The following is a 16172-nucleotide window of genomic DNA, read 5'->3' on the forward strand; positions in this document are numbered from 1 at the left end:
CACCAAAAGCCCCAGGACCAGCCTCCACACCTCAGTGGACAGGCACCAGCCCCAGAGTCCCTGGCCCCTCTGACAAGTGAGCCTGCTCTGGCCTTGGAGTCAGCCTCACCATCGGCAGGTGGTAACTGCACAGACACTGGATGGAGCTTGGACCTACCCAACAGCAAACCTGCTTTAGCAGTGGGATCAGCCTCATACACCGACAGGCACACACCAGCTCCAGGGATACCACAGCCCAGCAGCCTGTGTAACCAGGCCACTTAATTGCAGGCCAGAAGCAGCCATGGACTCAGCTGGGTCCTGACCCTGCCCATCAGAATGCCAACACAAGATTAGGGATACCCCCGGCCCTGCAGAGAGCTGTGTCAGGAACAGTGATCCAACACCAACTCTGTGGCTCCTGGGCCCTGAAGCCAGAACGCAGAACCTGTCTCTTCCTCCCAGTAGCCAGCATAGCCCCAGAACCAGTGACTGGGCACTAGCCCTGATATCACCTGGACTGCAATTCTACCCATAAGTGAACCAGCACCAGATTTGGTGTCCCCCAGAGTTGTGCAGCCAGCTGCCTTATGATTTAGTCTCACCAAGCAGCACAGACAGCCTCCATACAAGGCAGAGCCTGGCAAACAAGCAGTCTGGGGGCAGCCAAGCCTACCAGACGACCCACAGTAGTCAGCCCACCACAGCAGAAGTGCCCAAGCAGCCCACATAGGGGGTACATACACCTAGAATATATAGCTCTAGTGACCAAGGGAGAGGGGGCTGCTGGGACCCATAGGACAGCTCCTACAAAAGGCCACTTCCCCAAGGTCAGGAAATGTAACGAACCTACTACACACATAGCAATAAAAACAGGAAGTTAAGAAAAATGAGGTGACACGGAAACACGATCCAAATGAAGGACCCAGATAAGAATTCAGAAGAAGATCTAAGTGAAGTGGAGATAGCCAATCTCCTCAACAAAGGGTTCAAGGTAATGACTGTAAAGATGATCAAAGAACTCAGGAGAAGAATGGACGACCAGAGCAAGAAGTTAGATTTTTTTTAAAAAGAGTTAGACATTAAAGAACAACAAAACAGAGATGAGGAATACAATAACTGAAATGAAAAATACATTAAAGGAAACTACTGTAGACTAAATGATACAGAGGAATGAATCCGAAAACTGAAGGACAGAGTACTGGCAATCACTGAAGATGAACAGTAAAACAATAGATTAAAATGAAATGAGGAAAGTTGAACAGACTTGTGAAACAACATCAAGTGTACTAATATTTGCATTATACTGGTCCCAGAAGCAAAAAGGAAAGACAAAGCAGTGTAGAACATACCTGAAGACATAAGAGTTGAAAACTTCCCTAACCTGGGAAAGAAAACAGACATCCAAGTCCAGTAAACACAGTAAGGCCAAAACAGGATCAACCCAAAGAGGACCACACCAAGACTCATTGTAATTAAAATGGAAAAAAAAAATAAAGATAAAAAGACACTATTAAAAGGAGCAAAGGAAAAGCAACAAGTTACAAACATGGGAAATTGCATAAAGTTATCTGCTGACTTTTCAGGATAACCTCTGCATGCCAGAAGGGAGTGGCATGGTATATTTAAAGTCATGAAAGGGAAAAGCCTATAAGCAAAAATACTCTACCCAGCAAGGCTCTCCCTCAGCTTTGATGGTGAGATCTAAAGTTTTACAGAGAAGCAAAACTAAAAGAGCTCAGCATTGCCAAACCAGCTTTATGAGAAATCTTAAAGGGGCTTTTCTAAGTGAAAAAGAAAAGGTCACGATTGAAACATAAAAATTAGGAAAGGAAACTTACTAAAGGAAAAACCTCATTGGTTAAGGCAAATATTCAACAAAGGTAGTAAATCAACCATGGACACAGCTAATAGGAAGGATGAAAAAAAAACAGTAATAAAATCATCTATATTCACAATAAGAAGTTAAGGGACACACAAAACAAGTAGATGTAAAATATAAGGTCAAATTCAGTAACTGTGGGGGAGCAGAGTAACAATGCAGGGTTGTTAGTGTCCATGTGAAATTAAGAGCTCAGCAACTTAAATAATCACACACACACACACACACACACACATACACACACACACACATAAACAAAACTGAAAGAAATCCAAACATAATATTAAAGATAGTCCTCACATCACAGATGAAGGGAATAAAAGCGGAAGAAAGGAACACTGAAGAAATTAAACAGGGATTCTAAAAATACCCAAGACAAATGAAAATGAACACACAATGATCCAAAATCTATGGGACACAGCCAACGCAGTTCACAGGGGGAAGTTATAGTGATACAAGCTTATTCTTAGGAATCAAGAAAAATATCAAATAAACAACCTAACATTACACCTGAAGGAATTAGAAAAAGAAGAAAAAACAAACCTCAAAGCTGTCAGAAAGAAAAATTAAGAAAACTATACCATATGCAATGACATCAAAAAGAATAAGACACCTAGGAATAAACACACCTAAGCAGGTAAAATACATGTGCTCAGAAATCTATCAGCCATTGGTGAAAGAAGTTGAAGACAACACAAAAAGATGGAAAAATATAGCATGTGCATCGACTGGAAGAATTAATACTGTTAAAATAACCATACTATCAAAGACAATCTACAGATTTAATGCAATCCCTATCAGAATACCAAAGCATTTTCACAGAACTTGAAAAAGTAATTTTAAAATTTGTATAGCAACACAAAGACCCCAAATAGCCAAACAATCTTGAGAAAGAACACAGCTGGAGGCATCACGCACCTTGACTTCAGACTATACTGCAAAGTGACAGTAATCAAAGAGAAAGGTACCAGAGCAAAAAGAGACACAAAGATCACTGGAATAGAATAGAGATCCCAGAAATAAGCCCACACACTTATATTTAATTGATTTATGACAAAGCAGGCAATATGGAGAAAAAACTGTCTCTTCAATAAGTGGTACTGGGAAAACTGGTCAGCTACATGGAAAAGAATAAAATTAGATTATTTTAGCACACCATATATAAAATAAATGCAAAACTGAATAAAGACCTAAATGTAGGACCAGAAACCATAAAACCCCTAGAGGAAAATATAGAACATTCTTCAACATAAATGATAGCAACAGTTTTAGGTTCAGTCTACTAAGGCAAATGAAACAAAAGCAAAAATAAACAAATGGGACTTCACTAAACTTAAAAGATTTTGCACAGCAAAGGAAACCAAAGACAAAATGAAAAGACAACCTGCTGAGGGAGAGACCATATTTGCACATGATAAGAGGTTAACATCAAAAAAGATGACCAAGCAAGGGTTCATACCTAAACTACAGAAACAGCACATACAACTCAATATCAAAAAACACCCAAAATCTTTTTTAAAAAAATGAGAAGACCTAAATAGACATTTTTTTCCAAGGAAAAACTACATATAGACAGCCAGAACTCACAAAGATGCTAAACATAGCTAATCGGCAGTAAAATGCAAATCAAAACTATGAGATATATCACCTCAGTCTTGTCAGAATGGCTGTCATCCAAAAGATCACAAATAACAAAGGTTGGTGAGGATGTGGAGAAAGGGAAACTCTTGTACACTCTTGATGTGAATGTGAAGTAGTGCAGCTACTGTGGAAAGCAGAATGGAGGTTCCACAAAAAACGAAAAATAGAACTACCATAATATCCAGCAATTTCACTGTTGGGTATATCAGAAGAAAACAAAAACACTATTTCAAAAAAAATAACTGCACACCAATGTTCATAACAGTGTTATTTGCCATAGCCAAGATATAGAGTCAAACTAAGTGTTCATCAATAGCTTCGTGGATAAAAAAGATTTTTTATGATGACTTCAGCAAAAAATGAAATTTTGCCATTTGCAAGAACATGGATGGATTTGGAGGGTATTATGCTTAGTAAAATAAACCGCAGAGAAAACAAGCATGGCATGTTATGAGAAAAAAAGCATGGTATGGTATGAGAAAACAAGCATGGTATGTTATCACTTACACGTGGCATCTAAAAAATTGAATACAATAACAACAAAAAAACAGACTCACAGATTAAAGAACAGACTAGTGGTTACCAGCAGGGAGAGATAGGGTGGAGGAGCAAAATAGTGGTAGGAGATTTTGAGGTACAATCCACTATGTATAAAATCAATAATCTACAGTGATGTACTGTATAGCATGGGGAATATAGCCACTCTTTTATAATAACTATAAATGGAGAAGAACCTAAACATTTATGAATCACTATGCTGTACCTCTGAAACTAATATAATAATGTAAATTAACTATAGATCAATAAAATATAAAGTAAGAAACAATAAAGGGGAGACACAGATTATTAGATAGAAATCAATTAAATAAACACAAGTTTTGGAAATCAAGGAATTAAAAAACAACACGTAAGACACAACATTGGCATTTAAAGTGTACAATCTATTCATTTAAAAGAAATCATTTAAGTGGTAAAAAATGGTACCCATTCTCACAATTTTGTATATCTAGGATAAATTATTATCTACAAAAATATGTTACAAATATTCACTCAAAAAGAAAGAGAAAATTGGGATAAACCCATTTTAGTATCCAAATTTAATATCAAAGTCTCTATGCAAAATTGATTTGAATAAGTTCTGTTAGCCACTTCTAGTTTCTTTGTGATGTAAAATCTTTTAAAGCATAAAAATCAGCCTTTCTACATTATTCCATTAGACATACATAGAAGTTAAAAGAAATGAGAAGACAGAACAATCAACCAGGAAGGTGAATTTACTGAGAAACAGTCATTCGTTCTCCCTCCTCCTTTTCTTTTCCTCCTTTTCCAGGTCTCTTTCGGTTCCGATCAAGAGAAATCTTGAGAGTTCTGAGAATATTTCTTTGAGGGCTTCAAATCACCATACCTACATCCTCTGCCACAACTACACACACGGCAACAAAAATAAACCTCTGCTATCTACTCACGTAGGAGGGATTCATGCAAAATAAACTCCTACATGGAGACCAACAGGTGAGTTTTCTACCTGTTCTTTCTAATGTCCTTCCATTATAGTAAATCCCACACATTATGAGGAAGAAACGGTTATGTGAGCTTTTCCTTGAAGTCAAAAAACTTGCATTCATTTCAAGTACCTGGTGATCATAGGGTACAGCCAGGGAAGGTGCCATCCCCCTTGGGGGGAGGGGCGGTGGATGGGCTCCCGCACCCATTCACCTCCTGATGCACAGATTCTGGAGAAACAAAGGGCAGTCACACCGCAGTCAGCCTGTCAGGCTGTCGGGCCACTGGGCAACCCGACCAGCCTGGAAGTGCCCCATCAGTTTGCTGAAAGCAAAACCCTGTCCCCCCTGTGAAGCCAGGCAATTTGGGTCAGAGAGTCAGAGGAGACCGGTAATCAACTCCTCCTCTCTGCTCACCTCCTTGGGGTTACAGCAACCCCATCTCCAAACCCAAATCTGACCCTGGAGTGCCAAACTGGGAGTGGCAGGTGAGCTCGGCCGGTGCCTCAGCGCCCTCTGGAGGTTGTCTGCTCTAATGGCAACTCTCAGCCCTTCCTCCTCCTCCTTCCCTAGTCCTGGGGGCTGCCTTGGCCTCCTGCAGCTGCTGGCCTGAATTCATTCTTCTTTTTTCTCCAATTACAATGAAGTGACTTACAGAGGTTTGGAATCTCTTGAAGAAGGAAGATCTTTTAGCCAATACACCTTAACCGTGAGAAGTTGGTTTCAAGAATGAACCTGAAATACTGTATTTTTCTCCTGATGATTCCAAGGAGAGACAGCTCAAGTTTTCTAAATCATAAGAAAAACCAAGGTAAATATGATATTCTGAGCCAGAGATGAAAAAGCAGTTTTTAGCACCCCCTCCTCATGTCATATGACCGGGATTTAAATCAATCAACTGCCACTGGTTTTTAAATCAAGTGACCCAACTTTAAATCCATCAGCTGCTTCCCTGTAACTCACGTGACTTGGCTTTGAATAGTAAGAAATGCAGAGGTATAAAAATGATGTTCTGAACAATAAATGGAAAGACAACATTTTAGAAAGTTTTCTCCTTTTCGAATGGACCATTCATTGCCTACAGAATAAAGGATTCCCTTGTGGATTTCTTGAACTGTAAACACATACATTGTCTCCGTTGGCTTGATTGACTTAGATTTTGGGTTTTTTGTTGTTGTTGTTGTTGTTGTTAACATCTTTATTGGAGTATAATTGCTTTACCTTGTTGTGTTAGCTTCTGCTGTATAACAAAGTGAATCAACTATTCGTATACATATATCCCCATATCCTCTCCCTCTTGTGTCTCCCTCCCACCTTCCCTATCCCACCCCTCTAGGTGGTCACAAAGCACTGAGCTGATCTCCCTGTGCTATATGCAGCTGCTTCCCAATAGCTATCTATTTCACCTTTGGTAGTGTATAGATGTCCATGCCACTCTCTCACTTCATCCCAGCATACTGTTCCCCCTCCCTGTGTCCTCAGGTCCGTTCTCTACATCTACGTCTTTATTCCTCGGCAGCGACTCCTGCTAGGGACGGATACTTCCTTTTATGCTCAGGGAAATCCCCTAGTTTGAATATGATTTGAGTTTGATCCTGTGAAACCATCAGAACTTCCCACCAGAGATAAATGAGGAGATTCTGGCCTTTATTAGTATGCATGATGAACACGGGTGTCCTGGCTGTACTTGCCAACCCTCCTATTTTACCCACCGATTTTTATCCACCTTCCTCCCTGTGAGTACCTTTGACCAACCCTGAGTTCAGACTCCTGACCTATTACAGTGACTTTGTCAGCCTTTCTTTAAAAATGGACAGGTAATAAAAGGAATTTAACCTAGAAGCAGCAGCTCAGTAAGGGAAATAAAATCATCAGAAGTTATCTAATCACAGCCACAGCCATCCAGGGCTCTGTCTTACCTGCTGGGTCATAAGAATGGGACCTTCCTAAACTTGAAGGGCATCCAATCAAATAAGTAAAGGTCTGCTCACCTCTGGCTCTTGGAGGGATTGCTAGGCACTCTACCCAGTGTATACTAACTGCAAAACACTGTCATGGTTGTGAAACACCTATGTTCCAGGAAAGCTTTTTGGGGTGCATGGGGAAGTTTTCTTTTTGACATCAAGCAAAAAATAAATCACCAAGCTCTTTGAGCACAGGGGTTCTTAAGAGGGCAGTAGAAGGAAGGAATGGGCAGAAAAGACGATCTCCAGTGAAGTGAAGGCCGTTTTTCCAAAAGAGTAGGATTTAGTCTCAGTTTAAGGAGAACACTTTTAAATAGCTGGGACAGCTCCAAACTGCAGTTTAGGGAACGAGTGCTTCAAAAGAACAGTGCTTTAAAAGTCCTGGCAAGGCAGCAAGAGGATGAAGAGTTGGTTTTGCATAGTTTTGAACACAGGAGTAAAGAAGCAGAGGCATCTCTGACTAAAAGGCCCTGAGATCCTATGGCATCAATGGGTCAGTTGCAGGGGCAGGGGGTGTGGGGGGCGATATTTCTCTCTCAATGTCTCCCAGGGCAGCCACCCCTCCCGACCCCACCCCCCCACTCCCTTCACCCTTCCTCCCTCCCTCCACTGTTGGGTCCCCAGGGACAGCACTTTTCAAGCTGGAGCCCTCAGGCACCATCTCTGCTGTCTGGATTCTTCCTGGAGCCTGGCAAGTTCTGGGACAGGAAGGCGGGTCTGCAAGGCCACTGCGGTGCAGTCGGACCTGGAGGTCTGGAGGGGACCTGGAGCCCTGAAGCCCCTCCACGTCCTTGAAGCCGAGGGAGGAACACATCCTCCTAACAGTACTTCTCAGGGGTCAGCGTGCTCCCCACCCGACGGTGATCCATACTCACTTGAGGCAGCAAGGACTGCCTCTAACTGGCCCCTCGATTCCGCCTTAAGGGTCCTCGCACATGTGTGATAGCGCAGGCCCCGGATCTCTTTAGTCAGCTGAGGCCAGTGCTGCCGGCATCCCTCCAGTCCCATCCCCCAGCCCCTCCCTCTGGGACTGTATCTAATAGAAGAAAGAGCACAGAGGAATTGGCTGAATCAAGGGACCTGGGAGCCTGGGGATGAGTTTGAAGACCGAGAACCTAAGGCGCAATTACATATTATTGGAAACTCTTGTGGAGTGTGTGTGGGGGGGAGGTTAGGAGGCTGAGAGGCTGAGTCGACCTGCTGAGTCCAGCCCCAGGACACCACACAGCCCTGTCCCCCTTTCCTTGCCATCAGACAAGCGGTGCCGCAACTCCAGCCGGGACTCTGCACTTCCCCCTCCCTGATTCTCCAGAAGAGCAGGTGGCTCCCCTCTGAGGGCAGGGGCAAGACAACGGACCAAGTCCCCCTGCACTAAGGCACTACTGGAATCTCTTCCTGAACAGCAGTGCTGGCTTGGAGCGAACCCATGCACCGCCAAAGTTGGTCTCGTCCTGCAGCTGAGGGACGCAGGCTTTAAGTCAGCTGCCTTGGCTTTAAATCAATCAGTCCCCCCTTTAAGTCAGGTGACCCGACTTTAAATCACTGTGTGCCCCTCAAGCCTGCCACTTCAAAAGTTGGGAAATTCACTTTGATCCCAGCACCTCACACAGCTGAATGCACACTGTAGTCACCCCCAAGCCTGGCTTAGAGGCAGGATATAAGGTAAGGGGATGGGCTTCACACATGGTGAGGAGGGTGCACTTCATGTACCAGAAGGGTCCAGGTACTCTGGGTACAGCAAGCAGTGCACGATACAGCAGCTCCCTGGCAAAGCTGGTGATGCACAGGGGGAGCAGGCACACCCAGGCATGCAGAGGTTCCAGGCCGGGAGCTGGGGCACAGCCAGCCGGGAGGGTGTGAAAGCCAAGGATCTGAGCCTTCTTGAGAAAGGCAGACACAGAGGATGGATGAGAAACAAAGACCAGATGAAACATGGATTTGAAAAACACACCCTGCTCTTGAAATTGGGGTGGGGTCACCCCAGATTTGACTCTTCTTACTCCCCAGTACCTAGTGCTTTGGCATTTGCCCAATTACATATAAAATGTGACTGATAATATCTAACCCATAGAATACTGCATTTGGAGTGGTTTTGCGTGTTTATGTTTCTATAGTGGAATAACCTTTTCTACAAGAAAAATGTACACAATCTGAAATAAATTCAAACCCCTCTTTAAAAAGTACTATATCGGACTTCCCTGGTGGCGCAGTGGTTAAGAATCTGCCTGCCAAGGCAGGGCACATGGGGTCGAGCCCTGGTCAGGGAAGATCCCACAGGCCGCGGAGCAGCTAAGCCCATGCACCACAGCTACTGAGCCTGCAGGCCACAACTACTGAAGCCCGCGCGCCTAGAGCCGGTGCTCCACAACAAGCGCAACAAGATAATGCACCGCAATGAGAAGCCTGCGCACCGCAACAAAGAGTAACCCCCGCTCGCTGCAACTAGAGAAAGCCCACACGCAGCAACGAAGACCCAACGCAGCCAAAAATAAATAAATTAATTTTTAAAAAAACCTACTATATCCTTCTGTACGACTTCTCTGGGAAGAACAGAGAGAAGGAGTGGAAGAGTGAGAAAGACCAATACTTAGTGCACATCCCTGATGCAGGTGCTCTGCTGGCTCAGATAGTTTTATCCCCACTTTTACAAAGGAGGAAATAAGCTCAGAGAGGTTTAGTAATTTTCCCAAAGCCAAACAGCTATGGAGTGGAAGAACCAGGATCTGAACCAAGTCTGTTACCTTCAAAGCCTAAGCCCTCATCACAACAAAACTCAATTAATATTTACATTTATCGAATTACATTGCGACCTAGTGATTTCTTGGCACAGTCCTGAATAAGAGTGAGAAAGAAAGAAATAGCATTGTTCATCCAGTCCACCAAAATTTTTGGAGCAGCTGCTAGATGCCTGGCCCTGTTTGGAGTTCAGCAGTGATCAAGACAGGAAGAGTCCTGCTTTCATGAAGCATGTAGTGGGGAGGAGAGATGGGTGCAACTTGGGTGAGGGATGTCACCTTGCTGGGCCTCTGTTTTCTCATCTGGAAAATGGGATGGGTGTTCCTCATTTTCTGGGATTGTCCAGCCCTCACATTCTCTGATTCCATAAGAAGCATTTGTTTTCCTGTTTCTTTAAAATTCATTCAGGCCGTGAGCTGTGATGAATGTTGTTAGCTGCTCCCCAAATCACTCTATTCCCACCCTTTTCCTGTGATCAGGTTTTTCCTGAAACATGACTCACAATCAATCAAGTCACAGAACCTAAGGGGCACCCAGCAGAAAAATTCCAACCCTTGCTTCCCAGGAGCTCTGCGGTCTACCTGCCAGGTAAACTTAACTCACCTGGCACAAGGTGGCCATCCCTGGTTTCACATCAACATGATCTCAGGCACAAACCTCCTTGGTTTTTCCATTTTGTCTTTAAGTTACTTGTTGAATCAACTGCACAAATATGACACAGATATAAAATCAGGCATCTTCTGCCCCCAGTGCCTACTAGTAAATGATTTTCTGCCACTTTAATGATAAAGATAGAACATTTCAACATTCTGCTGCCCTTATTATTTGTCATTTTTGTTGATATTTCTATTGAATACATCTTTCAATATTTTAACAATGGAACATTTATTTAGGTTGTTCCAGACCCAGCCTTTAGTGGTAAAGGTTTTGTTGTTATATTTCTATTATGTTTCCTTTAAAAATCATTATCCTATTTAAATGGATTAATTCTATAGGCATTTATCTTATGATATTGATGAAATTGATACATAGAGGGCAGTAGTACAAGTTGATTGGACTTGAGAACCTCTATTAGCACAGTTAAGGATAAATATTATCTATATGTAAACCAAAGTACAGGCCGAGTGAGATTCTCTGACTTTTTTCCACTGTCTGCCCCTCAAGCCTGTGAGAAATGGAACAGTTCTTGCCCTATCAGTAAACAAAGGATGTCACAGTCTTCAGCACTTGCAGCCCTCCAATGTGAGCCGGCGGGCCCTGAGGCACTCAGGATATGCAAATACAGAATGCAGGCCCCAGAGAGCTGAGGTGCATATCAAAGGAAGGAATTCAGTGAGCCCAGGCAAAGAAAAGCGCCGCATTCCTCACCTTGGGAGAGCTGGTTTTCCTTAGTTAACAATCACCTTTTGATGTTCCCCATTACCTGCGCCAGTTCCCTGCCCTGTCCCCTCCCCCCGGTACTTTAGCTCAGGGAGGAAGGAGCGCAGAGGGACTCGGCTGAATGGAACAAGTTTTACTAGGGATAACAGAGGGACTCGGCTGAATAAGGGGCCTGCGCGCCTCGGGAGGAGTTTTCAGCCGCTTTCCCCGCAGTTGGGAAGAGGGGCGCTGACGCTGCAGCCGGACCCTGTGCCTCCCTTGCCCCGTTTCCCCTCAGGACGTTCACGCCCACCAGGCCTCGCGAGCCAGGCCGAGGGCAGGGGCGAGAGGAGGGACCGAAGATCCCGGGGACCAGACGCTGGGGGCCGCTCTTTCTGCACAGCAGCGGCGGGTGGCAGCGAACCCCTGCCCCTCAGAAGCTGGTCTTGTGCTGCCGCCCGGGCACCGGACCAGGCGGAGGGTCGGCGCCCACTTACCCGGCCCGCCGTCCCCGCGACTGTCACGGCTTCGGCCGCCGGGGCACCTCCAGAGCCGGCAGCCTCAGTGAGGTCGCCCTCCCCTCGGGCTCCGGGGCAGTTCCGTGAAGGCGGAGGGAAGAGACCCCGCCCGAGCCGGGAGTTCCAGCTCTGAGGAAACGCGGGCTCTGTTCAGCGCGCAGTGGGTGGGACCGTTCTGCCCCGAGGCCTTCCGGGAGGGAGCGGGGCGGCGGGGGAGGGAGCCGGCAGGAGCGCAGGGCCCCGTCGGGGGTCCTGGAGGGGCGGCCCGGCCTGGGGGCCACGCCCACTGTGGCCGCAGCCCAGGCCTTTTTCCTGGAATCCTACACAAAAAAATTAGAAAGATACACAGTCTATAGTAAATATTCACAAATGATTGTTGCTGCTGTGCTCACTATTCTATTAAAGGTGTAAAATCCATAAAACACTTTAAGTTCAAAATTAAATATGAATTTTTACCTTTCTAATTATGTCTCTGATATTCACAGTTGTGGTTAATGAATCAGAGACTGTGGCATCACTAGTTAAAAATGAGCTTGTTAAAAAAATAGAACTCAGGCCCACCGGACCTACTGAATCACAATCTGCACTTTTACAATCTCCCCAGTGTACTCGTGTACCCATGAATAGTTGAAAGGTACATTTCTACCTCGACAGGTCTTTTCTCTATGAGAAATACACACATTTTATCCAGTTTGATATAAATAAAACACTCAAAAATGCATATGCCTGTGTTGAAACCATCATTTTATCATTTCTTTTCCAGACAAGTATAGTCTCTATACTGGTTTTGTGGATCACATGCCATACTCTTTTCTTGTAGTTAGAAATAAGGTAGAGAAAGTTACTTTGTAAATAGATAGATAGATAGATAGATAGATAGATAGATAGATAGATAGATAATTGAACATACTCTTCTAAATTAAAACCAGTTCTCTTAGCTTGCTGTTTTCTTCTTGGGTCACATTATGAACTCTTCCCGTGGCCACATGGCATGTGTACTTTTAATTTCAGGGACTGCTGACATTCCAGGATGTGGCCATAGATTTCTCAAGAGGAGTGAGAATGCCTGGACCAAGATCAATGGGAATTGTACAGGGATGTGATGTTAGAGAAGTATAGGAACCTGCTCTCCTTGGGTGAGTATACCTTCCTTCCAGAATTCCTTATCCAACCACAGGGTTTGGAGTCTTTCATTTGTAGAATGTCTCCTGAAATTTTCTGCTTCCTACAATAGGGTTTCAGATTGCAACGTTTCAGGAAAGATTGGGAGTTTGTGGGTATAATTTTTCTTATTCTTTTAAAATTGCAGCCTCCCTTTTAATATACTTTGTAACTGCTTGGGATATGTCTATATGAACTGTGTACTATATGCTTCTGTTTTAGTCCTTATAATATTTTATTGTCTTATTTTCTGTAACAATTTTCCATGGATTCTTTGGGCTTAAGGTATATTAAAAGGGAGACTGTGATTCTTGGACTTCCCTGGTGGTGCAGTGGTTAAGAATTTGCCTGCCAATGCAGGGAACACAGGTTTGATCCCTGTTCCGGGAAGATCCCACATGCCATGGAGCAACTAAGCCAGTGGGCCACAACTACTGATCCTGCGCGCCACAACTACTGAAGCCGGTGCGCCTTGAGCCCGTGTGTTATTTATTTTGGGGAGAGTAAAACCACCTCTGAGTGATTAGAATTTAGACCAGCTAGTCAAAATGCTTTATCACCTGTTCTTCTAAAACACTGATCAATGGAACAAGTTTTACTAGGGATAACAGTGTAATTGTATTCTAGATTTCATATCGGCAATATGGTTTATGACCTTTATGCTGGATCACAACATTTCAATGGTATAACTGCTATTAATTGTCTGTTTGTTCAACAGTTAAAGTCTCACGTGATCTGAGTTCAGACTGGGGTCATCCTTGTTGGTTTCTGTCTATTGCAGATTTCTTCCAGTATGAAAGGACAAGAGCAATACGGCTTACTTTACAAAATGTCTTCAAACTAAATGATGATATAATCTACATTCAATTAATTTATACATACCCTACTGTAGAACAGGGTTTATTACGGTGGCAGAGCTCAGTAATTATGTAAAACTGAAACCTTTATCTGCACTGGTTCAAGTCCTCTTCCTAAGAATATGTTTATAATCAACATTCTTTCACAAATTACCCAATTTAATTCACCATAGCATTCCTCATATTAACTAAATGGAAAATCCTAGGCTATATACAAATTCAAAAAGGGCCAAAAATCATCAGCCCCCATGGATTATTACAACCCATTGCTGAGGCATTCAAATTACTTATTAAAGAACCACTACGTCCATCAACATCATCTATTTATATATTATTGTCCCAATGCTAGCCTTAACCCTGGCTCTCACAACATGAATTCCTCTTCCCATATCTTATCTGCTAATTAATATAAATGTAGGCATATTATTTATATTAGCCATATCACACCTAGCCATTTATTCCATCCTCAGATCTGGATGAGCTTCACATTCAAAATACTCACTCACTGGAGCTCTAGGGACAGTAGCACAGACAATCTCATATGAAATAATGTAGCAGTTATTCTATTCTCAGTCTTACTGATAAATGGATCATTTACACTTTCAACAGTAATTATTACACAAGAACACCTATGACTAATGTTCTCCTGACCCCTACCCAGAATTTGATTATCTCCGCAGTAGCAGAAATCCAATGAAGCCCTACTTGATTTAACAGAAGTAGAATCAAAACCTGTATATGTCTTCAATGTAGAAAATGTAGCAGGCCCATTCACCCCGTCCTTACTAGAGAATATGTCAATTTCCTTATAATAAACATTTCCACAACAATCTATTTTTAGGAGTTTCCGACAATCCCTAGGTGCCAGAATTATATACAGCCCAAGTCATCATTAAAACACATCTAACAATCTCCTTTCTATGAATTTGGGCATCCTACCCACAATTTTGATATGATCAACGTATACATCTCTTATAAAAAGTTTTTTTACTACTAACATTAACCTTATATATATGAGAGTTTTCACTACCTGTCATCATACCAGGCAATCCACCACAAACTTAAGAAATATGTCTGACAAGAGAGTTACTTTGATAGAGTAAATCATAGAGGTTTCAATGCTCTTATTCCTGGAATTGAATTCTTCCTAAGAATTTTACATTCTCCATGCTACCACATTACACTACATACTATATAATAAGGTTCTCTATGTAAGCTTCAGGCCCATACCCCCAAAATGTTTTTGTATACCTTTCCTGTGCTAATAAACTCTCATTGTTTTTACTATCATTCTACTGACCATTATCTCAGGAAATATAATTGTATAACAAGCTCACACTGGTTAATGGTATCCGCATTCTAATAAAAAACACGAACCCATAAGCTACAGAAGCATCTAACATATATTTCCTAAAACAATCCACCATATCAATACTACTTATAATGGCTATTATCATTGATCTAATATACTCTGGTCAAAGAACGCAATGAATAACAAAAATCTTTAATCCAGCAGCATCCACCCTCATGACAATCGCCCTTGTCACAAAAGTAGGACTTTCCCCATTTCATTTCTGAGTGGCTGAAGTCACACAAGGCATTTCATGAACAGCAGACCTGATGCTATTAACATGACAAAAATGCACCCTTATCAGGTTGTTGTTTTTTTTAAAGACTGTGGTGTGGGATGGAGTTTGTTTTTGTTTTTGTTTTTTTTATTTTTGGCTGTGTTGGGTCTTCATTTCTGTGCGAGGGCTTTCTCTAGTTGTGGCAAGCGGGGGCCACTCTTCATCGCGGTGCGCGGGCCTCTCACTGTCGTGGCCTCTCTTGTTGCGGAGCACAGGCTCCAGACGCGCAGGCTCAGTAGTTGTGGCTCACGGGCCTACTTGCTCCGCGGCATGTGGGATCTTCCCAGTCCAGGGCTCGAACCCGTGTCCCCTGCATTAGCAGGCAGATTCTCAACCACTGCGCCACCAGGGAAGCCCCACCCCTATCACTTTTATACCACATGTCACCATCCATCAACCTAAATATACTATTAATCATAGTGATATTATAAATCACAGCTGGAGGCTGAGGCAGACTTAGCCATACTCACCTGGAAAAAATTACACCCTCCTCATCAACTGCCCATATAGGATGAATAACAGCTATTATAATGTATATTCAGATTATAACAATCCTAAACATACTAATTTATATCATAACAACACTATCTTCTTCTTATTTATGCCCAGATCATGTACTACAAGAGTATCATTATCACACACATGAGATAAAACACCTCCCATCCCAATCCTTTTCCTCACCATTATAGTATCATTAGGACATCGCCCATCACGATCAGGGTTTTTTCCCAAATGAATAATTATCCAAGAGATAACAAAAATGATAACATCATTCTACCAACACTAATAGCCATCATAGCAGTCCTCAGCATATATTTCTACTTGCAGCTAACATACTCCACATCACTAACTATATTCCCTTCATTAAACAACACAAAAACAAAACAATTTCAACATACAAAGAAATAACCTTCCTATCATTACCAACCATAATACCCACACGAT

Source organism: Balaenoptera physalus (genome assembly GCF_965194825.1).
Source record: "Balaenoptera physalus genome assembly, chromosome: 9".
Lineage (NCBI taxonomy): Eukaryota > Metazoa > Chordata > Mammalia > Artiodactyla > Balaenopteridae > Balaenoptera > Balaenoptera physalus.